Source organism: Lissotriton vulgaris, unplaced genomic scaffold, assembly GCF_964263255.1.
Source record: "Lissotriton vulgaris unplaced genomic scaffold, aLisVul1.2 SCAFFOLD_1102, whole genome shotgun sequence".
In the NCBI taxonomy this organism is placed as follows: domain Eukaryota; kingdom Metazoa; phylum Chordata; class Amphibia; order Caudata; family Salamandridae; genus Lissotriton; species Lissotriton vulgaris.
In genome coordinates, this window is record NW_028242580.1 from 577,673 (window position 1) to 596,264 (window position 18,592).

At 48.3% G+C, this 18,592-nt stretch overlaps 1 protein-coding gene across 1 annotated transcript in view; it reads left to right on the top strand.

Moving 5' to 3' along the window:
* LOC147668903 (E3 ubiquitin-protein ligase TRIM17-like) overlaps positions 1–18,592 on the top strand; it is a gene marked incomplete at its 5' end in the record, with an annotated part of 400,957 nt that overhangs the window by 338,945 nt on the left and 43,420 nt on the right. The gene's annotated exons all lie outside the window — the stretch shown is intronic.

The window sequence follows — 18,592 nt, forward strand, 5'->3', positions numbered from 1 at the left end:
TGTTCCCATTGATTATTAGTTAAAACATTTCTAGGATTCGCAGATTTATACATAGTGGTGACCATAATGATTAAAACAGTACATTTGTTCATAATTTGATAAACCTTCTAAATAATCATGTTCTGTAAATTTTTGCTGACATTTCTAAATCTGACATCATGTTATTAATCGTTTCAAAAGTCCCAATCATCAGAGAAAGTACTTGGTGAGACAAAGTCACTTAAAGAAACTTTAAACTGGTGTGGATATTTCAGAAGTTCAACCGGGCCATAAATATCGTAATCAGTAGCGTCCCATGCTATACCACCTGGTATAGGGATGGCTGTAATGTTCACTGATGATCTATCAATCAATCATGGCATTTGTATAGCGCACTACTCACCCGGAGGGTCTCAAGGCGCTTAGGGGAAGGAGGGTCTGCTATTGCTCGAACAGCCAGGTCTTGAGTTGTCTCCTGAAGGCGAGATGGTCCTGGGTCAGCCGGAGGTGGGTGGGGAGGGAGTTCCACGTCTTGGCCGCCAGGTAGGAGAAGGATCTTCCTCCGGCGGTGTCTCTTCGGATGCGTGGTACGGCGGCGAGGGCGAGGCTTGTCGAACGTAGCTGGCGGGTGGGCGTGTAGAAGGTCAGTCGGTCGTTGAGGTACTTGGGGCCCAAGTCGTGGAGGGACTTGTGTGCGTGGGTGAGGAGTCTGAAAGTGATTCTCTTGCTGACGGGAGCTGGGTTGGGGGATGTCCAGGATGAGTCGGGCGGAGGCGTTCTGAATGGGTTGGAGTTGTTTCCATAGCTTGGCTGTGGTTCCGGCGTAGAGGGTGTTTCCGTAGTCCAGTCGGCTCGTGACGAGTGCCTGGGTGACCGTCTTCCTGGTTTCGGTCGGGATCCATTGGAAAATCTTATGGAGCGTGCGTAGGGTGTTGAAGCATGATGAGGAGACGGCGTTGACTTGTCTGGTCATCGAGAGGGAGGAGTCCAGGATGAAGCCAAGGTTGCGTGCGTGGTCCGTTGGCTTGGGTGCGCTGCCTAGGGCCGGGGGCCACCAGGTGTCGTCCCAGGCAGAGGGTGATGACCCCAGGATGAGGACTTCCGTCTTGTCTGAGTTCAGTTTCAGGTGGCTGCTCTTCATCCACTCGGCGACGTCTTTCATCCCTTCGTGTAGGCTAGTTCTGGCGTTGGCGGGGTCACTGGTGAGGGAGAGGATCAGTTGGGTGTCGTCGGCGTAGGAGATGATGTTGAGGTTGTGTTGGCGTGCGATGGCTGCAAGTGGTCTCATGTAGACGTTGAAGAGGGTGGGGCTGAGTGATGATCCTTGCGGTACGCCGCAGTTGACTTCGGTGGCCTCGGATCGAAACGGGGGGAGGCGGACTCTCTGTGTTCTTCCGGCGAGGAACAAGATGATCCGTTCCAGAGCCTTCTCTTGGACACCTGTGTTGCTGAGGCGTTGGACTAGGGTGCGGTGGCAGACAGTGTCGAACGCTGCGGAGAGATCCAGGAGGAAGAGGGCCGCTGTTTCCCCGTTGTCGAGCAGGGTTCTGATGTCGTCGGTGGCTGTGATGAGGGCGGTCTCGGTGCTGTGGTTGGCTTGGAAACTGGACTGCGAGGGGTCAAGGGATCCGTTCGTCTCGAGGAAGGCGGCCAGCTGTCTGTTGACGGTCTTCTCGATGACTTTGGCAGGAAAAGGGAGGAGCGAGATGGGGCGAAAGTTCTTGAGGTCGGTGGGGTCCGCTGTTGGTTTCTTCAGTAGGGCGCTGAGCTCGGCGTGCTTCCAGCTCTCTGGGAAGGTGGCGGTGTTGAAGGAGATGTTAATAATGTCCCGCAGTTGGGGTGCGATGATGGAGTCGGACTTGTTGAAGATGTGGTGGGGGTAGGGGTCGGTCGGAGATCCGGAGTGGATGGTGTTCATCGTTCGGGCTGTGTCTTCGGTGGTCACCGTGGTCAGGGTGCGGAGGGTGGTGGTGGGGGGGCGTTGTTTCGACGGTGGGTAGCGTGGCTGGTGCGCCGAAGCTGTTGTGGATGTCGGCGATCTTGCGGTGGAAGAACGAGGCGAGAGAGTCACAGAGGTCTTGAGAAGGAGTGACGTCGTTGTTGCCGGTGCTGGGGTTGGAGAACTCCTTGACGATGCTGAAGAGTTCCTTGCTGTTGTGGGCGTTGTTGTCCAGTCGTTCCTTCAGTGTTTTCTTCTTGGTAGTGCGGATGAGCTGGTGGTGCTTGCGGGTGGCTTGTTTGAGGGTGGTCATGTTGTCTGTTGTCTGTTTGAGGAGCCAGGTTTTTTCACGGGTTCGGCAGTTCTTCTTGGAGTCTTTGAGTTTGTCGGTAAACCAGGTGACTTTCTTGCTTCTGGGTCTGCTGGGAGGGTTCTTCAGTGGCGCGAGGTCGTCTGCGCAGGCTGTCAGCCACTGTGTGAAGTTGCGGGCTGCTTCGTTGGGGTCCGTTGTGCTTGCGGGCGGGTTCTGGCTGAGGGAGGTGGTGAGCTGCTCGGCGGTGATCTTCCTCCAGCTCCTGTGAGGAACCTGTTGCGGGTGGTGGTGGGTCGTTGTTTTTCTGAAGCTGAAGTGGACGCAGCTGTGGTCGGTCCAGTGAAGTAGAGAGTGGCTGAAGGTGATGTGCTTGCTGGATGAGAAGATGGGATCAAGCGTGTGGCCTGCGTAGTGAGTGGGGGTGTTGACCAGTTGCTTGAGTCCGAGGTTTGCAAGGTTGTCCAGCAGGGCAATGGTGTTGCGGTCCTTGTTGTTCTCCAGGTGGAAGTTGAGGTCCCCTAGGAGGATGTAGTCTGCGGAGGGGAGGTCGTGCAGGCTGATGAAGTCTGTGATGTCTTCGCTGAATTGTGTGCGTGGTCTGTAGATGAGGGTGCCACTGAGGGTTGTCTTGATAGTTCTCTTTTTTCAATGTGAGAAGATTTGTGAGGTTTTAGAACCAAGTTGACTTTCTGACTTGCTGTGTCCATCGTACTGTATTTTCCATCAATCATCCTTCTCATGCTTATAACTAAAATGAGCCAGAGCAAGAGGAAAAGTACACCTAACACAATCCACAATTCAATCCATGGTAAAATCAGATATATTTCTCCAAGTTGATGAAAAAGTTTTGTTATTTTTTCTTTGAAAGTTTTGTTTGCTGGCTTTTCTTCATGTTCACTGGGATCTTCAGAAAAGTCATCGAAATTTATGAAATAGCCAGAGGCAGTGCTGTCAATTGTTGGAATTGCATCCGGATTGTTTTTGACTTTTGGATTTTTTTCTTCCTGTTTCACATTCGTATAGTCAGATGCTACATCATTGTAGACTGGTGTTTCTTGATGAATTGTTGCAATTTGGGTCTCAAGAGGCTTAAGTTCCATTGCTTTGTTGCATAGTTCTTCTTTGTTCACTGTAGGTGTATCAAATGTGATTAGTCTCTCAGTTTGAGCCTCTTGGATTGTAGCAAGGTTTGGTCTTCTGCTACATCTTGGGAGTCCACTGGGCCTACTACTTATTATTGGCCACATGATTGTGGTTTTACCAGGTCGATTGATACAACTCTGTTCTCCTTTTTTCCAGCAAGTGGCGTTAGTACTACTGATCTTGTTCCGAGGATTTCTAAGACAGGTACTGCTTTTCTGTAAGAAGGCCCAAATTCCTTCTTTACTGCAATCTTTTCTCTGACCAGATCCCCAATCTATGGAATTCCTAAAGGTCTTGCTGGGACAGGTGGTTTTTCTTCAGTGATTGCTGGCTTTTGCTTTGTGTTACTTAGACTTCTTCTTGCTTCATTTAAGTCCTGTAAAACAACCAAACGGTCTTTGATATCAAAGGTTTTTTGTTCCACCACTGAAGTCTGACGATCGAGATCTTTGATCAACATTCTAGTACCAAACAAAAGTTCATACGGAGTGATTCCACCCAGAGAATGTCTTGGCAGATTATTAAGACTACGTTGGACACTTATTAGATGTTTGACCCACCCATCACCCAAACCTAATACCCTCGCTGTTATAGATTGCTTTATGTCATGGTTTTTTCTCTCCACTACGGCATTACCCTCAGGATGGAAGGGGCTGGAGTACCGCAGCGCAATGCCCAAGCTGGCCATGGCCTCCTTGTAAGCTCGAGGGCTAAACGCAGGACCCTGGTCTTAATGTAGCCAATTGCGTATATGCAGATAAAGACTCGCAGATCTTTAACACCAGTTCTGGTGACAGCCGAGCGCTGGGGCCACATCCAAATGAATCTCGTCTTAATTTTTATGGGACCGCATTTGTCCGTGGGGACGTCTGCGTATAGATAGTCTAATGCTATCTAACAGAGGTGTCTGGGCTTGTCCTACTGGACTTGAGTCAGTTATCTGGTCCGGTTCACAACTGAGATCTCTGTTGCAGTTCTGACAATCCATTGCAAAGTTATAAACTTGCACGCTCATTCCGGGCCACCAGTACATTATTTGTAATTCTATTAGAGATGTTAAGATCATTTGATGCCTCAGACCCATTCCCATATGTGCTTCTTGAATCAAGTACGCCCTCCGGTTCCTGTTTGGAATTACTCTGTCCACCACTCCAGGGATTTGAGCAAAAGGAACGGAGTTTGCATCAATTATGTATGTATTTCCGAGTGGATCATTTAGAGGTAACGCTGCATAATTTCCTTCCAATGAGGCTTTTACTGCTAGCATTGTTTCACAATCTATTAGTTTTTTAGAACGCTTAATTGTAGCTACGGAAGCCGGTTGAACAGCTGCCTTTGCGGCTTTCTCAGCCAATGAATTCCCTGCAACGTGAACGCCATCACGTTGATGACTCAGTGTCTGGATCACGTGAGTCTTTTGTAGTTCTTTCTGCAAAAGAACTACTTGTTCCCAAAGCTTTTTGTGTTTTATTGTGCCGCCTTTCGCATCTTTGTAACCGTTTTGAATCCAGGTCTGCAAGAAATCATTGTAAGACTGGACGAAGTAATGTGAATCGCACACTATTAGTGTGGGAAATTCACGATTGGCATTTTCAAGCGCCATCATTAAAGCCTGTAGTTCAGCTCGCTGAGTTGTACAGTTTCTGAGTGATTGAGTTTTAGTGACCATTGGTCTGAATTTACCTAAGCGCCAGCGACCTTTTACAATCGCACATGCAGAATTATATGTTTGTCTATCCACAATCCAGTGTTGTGCAGATCCATCTGTGTAGATTACACAGACGTACTGTTCTAGAGGCAGAATTTCGGTCGGCAGAGGACCTTCATACTCGTATTCTAGATATTCTAGTTTTTTCATATTGGGATCAAAAGCGTACACTACGTCTGATGCAACAAGAGAATTAACCCATTATATCCATTCTGGATGTAAGGCTATTGCATTTGGAATGCTCGGTCTTGTTACTGCCTCGAGGGCTGATACTGGTGTTAAAACATATATGTGTTTCCCTTGGGCTAGGGCTCTCTCCCTTGTTACTGCAGTTTTAACCGTTGTCAGAATTTTCTCAGTAGAACTGAATTTCATTTCAGCCTGTGTGTACAAGTGTGATTTGTATGCTATTAAGTTAGTAAGTAAGTAATCTTTATTGCTCAGTTAATTAAAACCATTGCAAATTTTAACATATAATACATTAGTTAAATACTATTATTTAAAAAAATATATAAAATGAGAATGACTTTGTATAAAAAAGATATATTAGTTACTGCAAAAATGTATGCTTCTTTCAGGCTGAGCATAGTATAAAAATAGAGGAAGTCACTTGTTTTGCCGGGACTGGCTATGTAAAAAAAACTTGCATCTGGGTTTAGACCGAACTGTAATGTATGATTCGAATGTAAAAAATGTAAAAAAGAGTCTTATTAGTCCGTAGCGATCCCCAAATGTTTTATTATGTGATGATTAGCGTTCTGGAGTCTGTTCATTGCCCGTATTGAATGGTTGATTCCTGGTCGTTGTCCCTTTCAGTTTTGCCTCTTGGGTTAGATTCATCCAGTATCTGCCCTCTGTCGTTCTTGTTTCTTTTCTGCTTCCTCCAGGAATTTGACCACATGGCAAGCTAGTTGAATATTTTTTCCATCAAAGCAAGCCTTAACCGCCTGCTGGCAAGTTCTCATGCCCAGCCGGTTGAGAGGCAATTTTAGGAGAGATCTGCGCTCTTTGTCCAGGCCTTTACAAGTGCATATTAGGTGCTGGATATCTTCTTTTGCGTTCCCACATATTCGGCAATTGGTTGTCTCTTGGGGCCTTTTCCAAGGGGGAAGATGGTTTTGTGCTGGAAGTTGGCCCAGCCGTAAGCGTAGGAACTTCTCCTTTGTGTGCCTGGTGAACCCGACTCCTAAATAGCTTTGGCAGAAACTGCTTGTGTAGCTTAGGATGACTAACCAGCCATGGGCCCGGTTAGCTAGGCTTGCTTTATCCTCAATTTGCGAGATAGATCTTACTGATTTGTTGACTAGCTGTTTAAAGGTGTTGAGAGACCCACTGAGCTTCCAGGCTTCTTGTACGCCCAAGGAGTTTATTGAGTGCTTAAGATATTTTGCGGCCGCACTATTGCTCTTACTTTCTATCTCATTCCATAGATCAGGGTTCTTCAAACTGTGGGGCGCGCCCCCCTGGGGGGGCCTGGCACCATCCCAGGGGGGGCGCGCGATCCACTCTGATCTTCCCTTTGTGCCCGTTCCTTTGTCCCTGTGGCAGCGCGATGTAGACTCTCTGTGAGGGCGGGCGATTTCCGTCAGAGTGGGGCTGCAGGGGCCTAAGAGCTGAACAAAGCTCATTAGCATGCAAATGGTCTCTTAAAGAGGTGTGAAGTGCTCGGGTGCGGCTGCCTGGCTGAGTGTGTGTGTGCGCCCAGAAGCTGTGTCAGCCCGCGCACACACAGGCAGGGTGAGATGACAAGGGAGAGCGAGGGAGGAAGGAGACAGAGACAGATAGACAGAGGGAGAGCGAGGGAGAGAGACAGAGGCTGACAGAGCGAGAGCGAGGGAGGCAGCGCGAGGGAGACAGGCAGACAGGGAGAGTGAGGGAGGGAGACATGCAGACAGAGGGAGAGCGAGGGAGACAGGCAGACAGAGGGAGAGCGAGGGAGGGAGACAGGCAGACAGAGGGAGAGCGAGGGAGGCAGAGTGAGGGAGAGCGAGGGAAACAGAGGGAGAGCGAGGGAGACAGAGGAAGAGCGAGGGAGGCAGAGTGAGAGAGAGCGAGGGAGACAGAGGGAGAGCGAGGGAGACAGAGGCAGCTAGAGGGAGAGCGAGGGATGTCGGCTGGAGCCGGCCACCAGACGTCCGTTATGTTGCCATGTGGGTGAATAGATGCATGGGTGTAGTGGTGGATGTATGGGTGGAGTGATGGGTGGAATGGTGGATGTGTGGGTGACATGGTGGATGTGTGGGTGACATGGTGGATGTATGGGTGGGGGGGTGGATGGATGAGTGAGGGGATGGATGGATGGATGGATGGATGGATGGATGGATGGATGGATGGATGGGTGAAGGGGTGGATGGATGGTGGGAGAGAGGATGGATGCACGAGTGGAGGGATGGATGGGAGTGGATGGATGTGTGTATGGTTGGAAGGGTAGATGGATGGGTGGAGGGATGGATGGATGGATCAGTGAAATGGTGATGGATCGATGGGGGGTGGATGGTGGACGAGTCGGTGTATTGATGGGTGAAGGGGTGAATGAATGGATGGATGGATGAGTGAAGGGGTGGATGTGGGGATGGATGGGTGATTGAGGAGGGTGGATGGACGGGGGGATGGATGGAGGAGTGAAGGGGTGGGTGAGAGGTCAATGGATGGATTCATGAGTGGATGAGTGGATGGATGAGTGGGTGGATGGGTGAAGGGTGGGTTGAGGGATGGGTGGCTGGGTGAGGGGGGAATGGAGAGAGAGGGGGAGGATGGATGGATGGATGGATGGATGAGTGAGGACATGGATGAATGATTGGCAGAGTGGATGGGCAGGTGTGTGCATAGATGGGTGAGTAGAGGAGCATGGAGATGGTTGGGACAGAGAGTGCATGAGTGGGGGTGGGTGGAGAGCGGGAGGGATGGATGGATGGGTGGGTGGATGGATGAGTGGGGGGGTTGAGTGGGTGGACGGATGAGTGACTGGGTGGATGGATGAGTGGGTGGGGGGATGGCTGGATGGTTGAGAGGGTGGGTGGTTGGATGGATGAGTGAGTGGATGGATGGGTGGAGGAGTGGATGGATGGATGTGTGGAAGAGTGGATGGATGAATGGAGGAGTGGATGGATGAATGAATGGAGGAGTGGATGGATGAGTGGGAGGATAGCTTGGGTGAAGGGGTGAGTGGTTAAATGGATGCGTGGGTGGGTGGATGGATGGGTGGAAGAGTGGATGGATTGGTGAGGGGATGGATTGGGTGAAGGGATGGATGGATGATGGATGAATGGGTGGATGGAGGGATGGATGGGTGAGATGATGGATGGAGGGATGGATGGTGGATGGGTTTGCAAGTGGTTGAAGGGGTTTGGATGTGGATGGGGCACAGATGGAGGGAAGGAATGAATGGTGGGGGAGTTGGTGGATGACAAGGTGTACATGATGGATGGGGAGGGTTGTGATGACTTCCTTTGCCTTGGAGGATTGTGTTTTGAGCTGTGTGGTACGCCTCTGTTGTTTCGCCACACCCACTCACAGGCCTGCAGTTTGCTAGGCACTCTTGTTGTGTTGAGCATTGTTTGCCGGATATGGCCCGTGGTGTGCGCGTTGCAGTCGATCATGTGGTGTGCCGGATTCCCGAGGTTTCGGTCGGGTGGTGGGGGGGCCCAACATCTGGGGGAATTCAGCTGGGGGGGCTCAACCTGGAAAAGTTTGAATACCTCTGCCATAGATAGTGATTTAGGCTTACAGCTTCTCCTCTCTGGATCTTATGCCATCTTTTGACGTAGGCACTGATTCACTCCGTCGATTGGATTCTCAGGCCGAATTCCAGCCGTATTTGTGCCTGAGAGGTGTAGTTGGGCAGGCTGAAAATCATTCTCATCGCCTTCGCTATTGTACTGTTCAATAGCTGAGCGTCCCTCCCTCGGAGGCATTCGCTTCCGTAAGTTACTGCTGATGTTAATTTTGCCTGAAGTACTTGAAGCAGGGGGGTGAAGCTACGTCCGACTGCTTTCGTTTTGAGGCTCCTTAGTGCAATCGCTATGCTGATGCCCCTCCGTTTTATTGCTTCCTTTTGCTATTGGAATGAGCCCTTATTGTCAAGGATTACACCCAGGTACCTGTACTCCTCCACTATTTCCAGTGTGATCCCTCCCATGTGCCAGCGAAATCCTTCTGATGTTGTTTTTGCTTTTATCCTCATTACTTTGGTTTTTAAGAGGTTAATGCTTAAGCCGTTCTCTGTCGAGTACTTAAACGTTGTGCTGATCAGACGTTGTAATCCTATTGGTGTTCTGCTAATTAGCACAATATCGTCAGCATACATTAGGTTAGAGAGAGTAAGACCACCTATGGCTGGAGCGTGAGAGTTGGTTTCATCCAGCTGCTGTGCAAGGTCAGACAAAAAGATGTTGAATAATGTTGGCACTAGCACACAACCTTGTTTTAGGGCTTTTTTGGTCATTATTTTCCTTGACAGGAGTTCTCCAGGCCCTAGATTGACTTGGACCCATGTGTCCGTGTGTAGTAAGTTCAGCTGTGTGAGTAGCCCTGGTGGAATATTCCTTTCTTCCAGCTTTGACCATAGTAAGTTTCTGTTGATGGTGTCAAACGCTGAAGTAAAATCGATAAAGCATACATACAGGGGTAGATTGGCTGTCTTTGTGGCATCGTTGAGGAGCGAGAGAGCCATCATGTTTGACGTTGTACCCATTTGTTTACGGAATCCTGTCTGGGTGATGGGGATCACTGCATTTTCCTCTGACCATTCCAAGAGCTCCTCTAAAAGTAGACCAGCGTAGTATTTGGCTTTGTTATCGATTAAGGCTACTAATCTGTAATTTTTTGTATCCTTTATGTTGCCCTTCTTGTGTATTGGCGCTATTATAGAGCCTTTCCATGACGCTGGGATTGTTTCAGTGTCTGTTATTCGTTTGAAAAGTGGCACTAAGGCCGCTGCCCAGTATTCCGGGTTTTGTTTGAACAGTATTGGAGGGATCCCGTTGGGGCCTGGCACCCCCTCCACCTTCCCCTTCGCGATCCTACTTATAATTTGTTTTTCGGTTGGGTTGAATGCAGTACTGACCAATTGCGGAGACCGAGCTAGACTTTTTTTTAGCCTTATCCTGTCCGCTAGATGTTCCAGACTGTTGCACTGTGTTGAAATGTTCCTGAAGATAGTTGGTCCAAGCTTCCTCAGTCACGTAAGAATCAATGGTGGTACTTCTAGAACTCTGGAGTGTATTGACTTGTATGCTATTGGTACTGTTTCTCCCTTATTAGAGGTCAGGTATGTGAATCTGCATCTTCCTGGGATGACTCGGATTACAACATCTGGTATAACCGCAATAGACGGAACACCATGTGTTTTTGTGTAGATTGAAGCAAAGACTGTTCCCCAAGTGTCACAGTCTTCCACATGTGGTGCGATGCCCATTGGTAAACAGATCATCTGAATTCTGTGTTTTTCATGAGGTGTACTATCAGGGAATACTGCCTCTATTTGAGTAATCTTTTGAGCTAACCAGAACGGAATTTGTTCCCGTTTTGCGGGTAATTTGCCAATGACTGATTATATAGTCTGTGGTGTAATTATGTTTGTGTTCCCCTGGTGAGGGGTGTGCTGTGGAATTTTTATTGCTGGTTGGACTGTTAAAGTCTGCATGACATATTGAACCAATTGTCTATGTATTTTAATTAATTGTCTCAACTGAATTAACAGCTCTCTGTCTGACATTCTCTCGATGTCAGGATGTGGTGTGTAACCAGCTAATACCGGCCATGTTGCTCCTGGTCTACCTAGTGGACCGAGCCTGGTGATTTCATTTTGATGTTTTAGGGCGCCATTAAACCAGAGCTGATGCTCCTGGTAAGTTAGTGGAATTTCAATGTCCTCAAAAGGAACGTATTCCGTTGGAGATTCCTCTGTTTTGAAGTAGTGGAACTCCTTTGTCACAGCATTTGCTGATGGAAGTGTTATCCATGAATAGACTACCTCTGTCTTCCGATATTCGTGTGCCTCTATTACAAAGATAACTGTACCACCTCTCGATGATACTCCCTAATTTATGAGTTTGTAAGTTACACTCCTTCTTACATTTATCGGGATTATTATAGCATCCGGGTTGTCTCTTTGGATACATTTGAGTTGCCAAAGCCTGTCTATCCCTTTCGTCGACACTTTCCGTCATTTTGTTGACCGAAAGTTTGCAGAGCAAGTTTCAAGAAAACCCAGATTAGGTGCACAATATTTTGGAACACTGTATCCTTCAACCTTGAACAAACCAAAAACTAATACATAGGATTCTCATCCTACTTAGTTGTGGCGGATATTAACCTTTCACCCACTCCAGACGTCTATTGGAGTTTTTACGGAGAAAGGGGTCTGTGTGAAAAGCACGACTGAGTTACTCTAGTATCGAGCGTTAAATTATCGCCTTACCAAACGTTGGGCGCCATGTAGTGTAGTTCCTATATTCCCAATAGGCTCTGCGCAATGGAATAACATAAACGATAGTTTATACGTAGGACTGAAGTCGACTAGGTCTCTATTGAATATGTTAGACTTAAATATGAATGCCAGCTAGCTCGGATTGGTGTCACTACAACGCATGCTTTTACATCGCATGCCTTTACAACGCGGTTTTTACCACGCAGTCCATTACAACGCATAATGCTTTTAGGCGCTGGATAGTGAATTATTTCATTTACTATTCCAACTCCAGTCCCCGTGGATAGCAGGGAAGGTGTTGGATAGTAAATTAAATATATTCCCTATCCTAGAGCGCCCCCCAGCGCAATGCGTTGTAATGGTATGCGTTGTAATGGTTGCGATGTAATGGTAGTGCGTTGTAAAAAATGCGTTGTAAGTGATGTTCCCCACTAGCTCAGAGGTCACTAGAAACTTTCTCGAGTACACAAGAAGGGATTTGTTTTTGACAACCGCATAAACATGACAACTTTATTTCCCAAGAATTAGAAATATATCTCTAGAGTCTTGGAAACAATAGATGGCTATTTTACTCAGTCAATCGTGCATGCTTAGTTTCACCATAAGTGCAGAGAAATAGAGAGATGGGCGTTTTCAATAAAAGTGGTTATTTATTGAGCAGTCTTCTTTCTCATGCAAGAGAAGTGAATTGCTATAATCGCAATACTTGTCATAAAGAAAAGTGCGTACAGTAAAAAGAGTATTATAAAATAATACTGTGAAAGCATGGTATGGTTTCTAAGCCATACAGTACTTAAAATGGATAAAATACATACAAGGATCAAATATTGACTAAACGCACTCAACTGGTGATTCTAAGATACGCCTACCCCGGTGTACCTAACCTAAGCCTAGTACATGGGAAGAAGTAGGGGAGAAGCAGTTTAAAGTTAAATAGTTTCTGCCAAGAATCTAACCAAGAATTCTCTATGGGTCTAATCAGCTCCGTACCTTGTTTATAGAATGTAGTAGGGCTTGTATATCTCTCTCAGGACTCGATCTCCCAGCAACCCACAAGGGCATTTGGGAAACACCAAAGCTGGATTTCTCGGCAAGAGAAAAGACAGCGTCTTTCTCAGTGCGTCAGCGGGAGGGTTGGCTTCCTTCAGCACTCGCTATAGCAGGGCGTCGGGCAAGTAGTTGGTCGATCTGCTCCAAACCACCGTGTGTTTTGCTAGGGCAGGTGCTGATATATTTATACCTGGAAGGTGCCGAGTTTGACGTAAGGTTGGACATAATACGTCACTAAGAACTCGAAGTTCTTTTAGGACTCCAGGAGTTCTAGGACAAATCAATACAGAAGCAGGGGGAAGTCCCGGACTGCTGGAGGTTTGGTCTCTCCAAGAACTCGTTGTGCTTTCTTAGGAATCTGTGGAACTAGCCTTGCCGTATTAGGACTGCATTGGCTATGTCTTAATATGGAGATGATTATTATGCCTATATAAGGGTATGATGTGTTATAGCTATATAAGGGCATAAATCGGGAAAATTACATTAGAATCCTAGATTCGTCCACAACAGAAGTTCCGTCTAACCTTTCCCATATTGATACAGAAAAGGGGGTGGTGATGAACAGAGTGTCTGAATTAAGCAGACCACTCTTACCCAGTCCAAAGATCAGGGCTTGGTCCATCACCGTTATTTATCTCACTGCCCCATCCCAGCTCAGAACCTGGCTATATGCAAATTAGTCTGTCCCTGGCCCAGTGCATCATGGGAACAGGGCAGACCAAACTACCAAGCCAATTCTTCACCAGAAAGGAGACAAGCTACCGGGGACCGGTTTCTGGCATTTCAGCCTCTTCGGCTCGGCTTGCTTGAATCCTGATGGAGCAGTGAGAAAGGGACTCATGTCTGAGTATACCCTGCCACACCTATAGTGGCCAAAATTGATACAGAAAAGGGGGTGGTGATGAACAGAGTGTCTGAATTAAGCAGACCACTCTTACCCAGTCCAAAGATCAGGGCTTGATCCATCACCGTTATTTATCTCACTGCCCCATCCCAGCTCAGAACCTGGCTATATGCAAATTAGTCTGTCCCTGGCCCAGTGCATCATGGGAACAGGGCAGACCAAACTACCAAGCCAATTCTTCACCAGAAAGGAGACAAGCTACCGGGGATCGGTTTCTGGCATTTCAGCCTCTTCGGCCCGGCTTGCTTGAATCCTGATGGAGCAGTGAGAAAGGGACTCATGTCTGAGTATACCCTGCCACACCTATAGTGGCCAAAATTGATACGGAAAAGGGGGTGGTGATGAACAGAGTGTCTGAATTAAGCAGACCACTCTTACCCAGTCCAAAGATCAGGGCTTGATCCATCACCGTTATTTATCTCACTGCCCCATCCCAGCTCAGAACCTGGCTATATGCAAATTAGTCTGTCCCTGGCCCAGTGCATCATGGGAACAGGGCAGACCAAACTACCAAGCCAATTCTTCACCAGAAAGGAGACAAGCTACCGGGGACCGGTTTCTGGCATTTCAGCCTCTTCGGCCCGGCTTGCTTGAATCCTGATGGAGCAGTGAGAAAGGGACTCATGTCTGAGTATACCCTGCCACACCTATAGTGGCCAAAATTGATACAGAAAAGGGGGTGGTGATGAACAGAGTGTCTGAATTAAGCAGACCACTCTTACCCAGTCCAAAGATCAGGGCTTGATCCATCACCGTTATTTATCTCACTGCCCCATCCCAGCTCAGAACCTGGCTATATGCAAATTAGTCTGTCCCTGGCCCAGTGCATCATGGGAACAGGGCAGACCAAACTACCAAGCCAATTCTTCACCAGAAAGGAGACAAGCTACCGGGGACCGGTTTCTGGCATTTCAGCCTCTTCGGCCCGGCTTGCTTGAATCCTGATGGAGCAGTGAGAAAGGGACTCATGTCTGAGTATACCCTGCCACACCTATAGTGGCCAAAATTGATACAGAAAAGGGGGTGGTGATGAACAGAGTGTCTGAATTAAGCAGACCACTCTTACCCAGTCCAAAGATCAGGGCTTGATCCATCACCGTTATTTATCTCACTGCCCCATCCCAGCTCAGAACCTGGCTATATGCAAATTAGTCTGTCCCTGGCCCAGTGCATCATGGGAACAGGGCAGACCAAACTACCAAGCCAATTCTTCACCAGAAAGGAGACAAGCTACCGGGGACCGGTTTCTGGCATTTCAGCCTCTTCGGCCCGGCTTGCTTGAATCCTGATGGAGCAGTGAGAAAGGGACTCATGTCTGAGTATACCCTGCCACACCTATAGTGGCCAAAATTGATACAGAAAAGGGGGTGGTGATGAACAGAGTGTCTGAATTAAGCAGACCACTCTTACCCAGTCCAAAGATCAGGGCTTGATCCATCACCGTTATTTATCTCACTGCCCCATCCCAGCTCAGAACCTGGCTATATGCAAATTAGTCTGTCCCTGGCCCAGTGCATCATGGGAACAGGGCAGACCAAACTACCAAGTAAGCATGAGCGAATTTTGCGGATCTCGCGTTCGCGAATTTTGCGGATTTGCGGATTCGCAATCCGCAAAATCCGCGAATTCCCGCGAATTTGCGGATTTTTTTTTTTTTGTGTTCGCCCGTGTTTCTGCCAGTTCGCGAGGGTTTTGTACACTTTCGCAAATTGCGAACTTACCTGTCGGGTCGCAAGTTTCGCGAACTTGTTGTTTCTACGTGTCCAGCCTGTTTGGGACACTCTTCTTCATCACTGCCACTCTCTGTCACCACTGCCACTCTCTGACTACTCATGCCACCCTCTGGCCCACCCATGCCACCCTCTGTTTCATCACCACACCCTCTGGTTGTCCAGTGTACATTATTTTCGGCAAAGCACACCTTCCCTGCCTCAAGTGACCTGAATTAATTTGGGGCTGATTCATGTGTCACAGAATATTTTTTTAGCTGGCACCTGCTTCCTTAGTGCGCCCTGATTAGTGATCTTTTGCACTTGCTAAGTGCTTTCATTGTTGCAAAATTAGTTACAACACCTGCCCTGCCCCAACTGACAATAATGAATTAGGGGCTGATTAATGGATTTTAACTTCCAGCCTGGCTCCTGCTTGTCTCCCTTAGCTGTAATTCAGGACCTTTGTGGCATATGTGTAACTATTCTGAGGTTCAGAGCAGGGTCACATACTAGTTTCAACTGGCAACTGAACTCTGGAGGGGCCCCTCAGGAAGCACTCCAGGAAATGGCTACTAATGATGAGCCTGAACTTTTGAACCTGGTAAGTAGTTACTTTCAGTTTTGCTAAGATCGTATTTCTGCAATTTTGCACTTATTCGCGGGGCGCGAACTCACGCGAACAGTGCGAGCAGTGCGAGCAAAATCCGCTGCTCGCGGATTTGCGGATTTTGCGGGAAATTCGCAAATCTCGCGGATTGCGGATTTCCCGAAAATCCGCAAAATCCGCGAGCGGAACGGATTTTCCGCCCACGCCTACTACCAAGCCAATTCTTCACCAGAAAGGAGAGAAGCTACTGGGGACCGGTTTCTGGCATTTCAGCCTCTTCGGCCCGGCTTGCTTGAATCCTGATGGAGCAGTGAGAAAGGGACTCATGTCTGAGTATACCCTGCCACACCTATAGTGGCCAAAATTGATACAGAAAAGGGGGTGGTGATGAACAGAGTGTCTGAATTAAGCAGACCACTCTTACCCAGTCCAAAGATCAGGGCTTGATCCATCACCATTATTTATCTCACTGCCCCATCCCAGCTCAGAACCTGGCTATATGCAAATTAGTCTGTCCCTGGCCCAGTGCATCATGGGAACAGGGCAGACCAAACTACCAAGCCAATTCTTCACCAGAAAGGAGACAAGCTACCGGGGACCGGTTTCTGGCATTTCAGCCTCTTCGGCCCGGCTTGCTTGAATCCTGATGGAGCAGTGAGAACGGGACTCATGTCTGAGTATACCCTGCCACACCTATAGTGGCCAAAATTGATACAGAAAAGGGGGTGGTGATGAACAGAGTGTCTGAATTAAGCAGACCACTCTTACCCAGTCCAAAGATCAGGGCTTGATCCATCACCGTTATTTATCTCACTGCCCCATCCCAGCTCAGAACCTGGCTATATGCAAATTAGTCTGTCCCTGGCCCAGTGCATCATGGGAACAGGGCAGACCAAACTACCAAGCCAATTCTTCACCAGAAAGGAGACAAGCTACCGGGGACCGGTTTCTGGCATTTCAGCCTCTTCGGCCCGGCTTGCTTGAATCCTGATGGAGCAGTGAGAAAGGGACTCATGTCTGAGTATACCCTGCCACACCTATAGTGGCCAAAATTGATACAGAAAAGGGGGTGGTGATGAACAGAGTGTCTGAATTAAGCAGACCACTCTTACCCAGTCCAAAGATCAGGGCTTGATCCATCACCGTTATTTATCTCACTGCCCCATCCCAGCTCAGAACCTGGCTATATGCAAATTAGTCTGTCCCTGGCCCAGTGCATCATGGGAACAGGGCAGACCAAACTACCAAGCCAATTCTTCACCAGAAAGGAGACAAGCTACCGGGGACCGGTTTCTGGCATTTCAGCCTCTTCGGCCCGGCTTGCTTGAATCCTGATGGAGCAGTGAGAAAGGGACTCATGTCTGAGTATACCCTGCCACACCTATAGTGGCCAAAATTGATACAGAAAAGGGGGTGGTGATGAACAGAGTGTCTGAATTAAGCAGACCACTCTTACCCAGTCCAAAGATCAGGGCTTGATCCATCACCGTTATTTATCTCACTGCCCCATCCCAGCTCATAACCTGGCTATATGCAAATTAGTCTGTCCCTGGCCCAGTGCATCATGGGAACAGGGCAGACCAAACTACCAAGCCAATTCTTCACCAGAAAGGAGACAAGCTACCGGGGACCGGTTTCTGGCATTTCAGCCTCTTCGGCCCGGCTTGCTTGAATCCTGATGGAGCAGTGAGAAAGGGACTCATGTCTGAGTATACCCTGCCACACCTATAGTGGTCAAAATTGATACAGAAAAGGGGGTGGTGATGAACAGAGTGTCTGAATTAAGCAGACCACTCTTACCCAGTCCAAAGATCAGGGCTTGGTCCATCACCGTTATTTATCTCACTGCCCCATCCCAGCTCAGAACCTGGCTATATGCAAATTAGTCTGTCCCTGGCCCAGTGCATCATGGGAACAGGGCAGACCAAACTACCAAGCCAATTCTTCACCAGAAAGGAGACAAGCTACCGGGGACCGGTTTCTGGCATTTCAGCCTCTTCGGCTCGGCTTGCTTGAATCCTGATGGAGCAGTGAGAAAGGGACTCATGTCTGAGTATACCCTGCCACACCTATAGTGGCCAAAATTGATACAGAAAAGGGGGTGGTGATGAACAGAGTGTCTGAATTAAGCAGACCACTCTTACCCAGTCCAAAGATCAGGGCTTGATCCATCACCGTTATTTATCTCACTGCCCCATCCCAGCTCAGAACCTGGCTATATGCAAATTAGTCTGTCCCTGGCCCAGTGCATCATGGGAACAGGGCAGACCAAACTACCAAGCCAATTCTTCACCAGAAAGGAGACAAGCTACCGGGGACCGGTTTCTGGCATTTCAGCCTCTTCGGCCCGGCTTGCTTGAATCCTGATGGAGCAGTGAGAAAGGGACTCATGTCTGAGTATACCCTGCCACACCTATAGTGGCCAAAATTGATACAGAAAAGGGGGTGGTGATGAACAGAGTGTCTGAATTAAGCAGACCACTCTTACCCAGTCCAAAGATCAGGGCTTGATCCATCACCGTTATTTATCTCACTGCCCCATCCCAGCTCAGAACCTGGCTATATGCAAATTAGTCTGTCCCTGGCCCAGTGCATCATGGGAACAGGGCAGACCAAACTACCAAGCCAATTCTTCACCAGAAAGGAGACAAGCTACCGGTGACCGGTTTCTGGCATTTCAGCCTCTTCGGCCCGGCTTGCTTGAATCCTGATGGAGCAGTGAGAAAGGGACTCATGTCTGAGTATACCCTGCCACACCTATAGTGGCCAAAATTGATACAGAAAAGGGGGTGGTGATGAACAGAGTG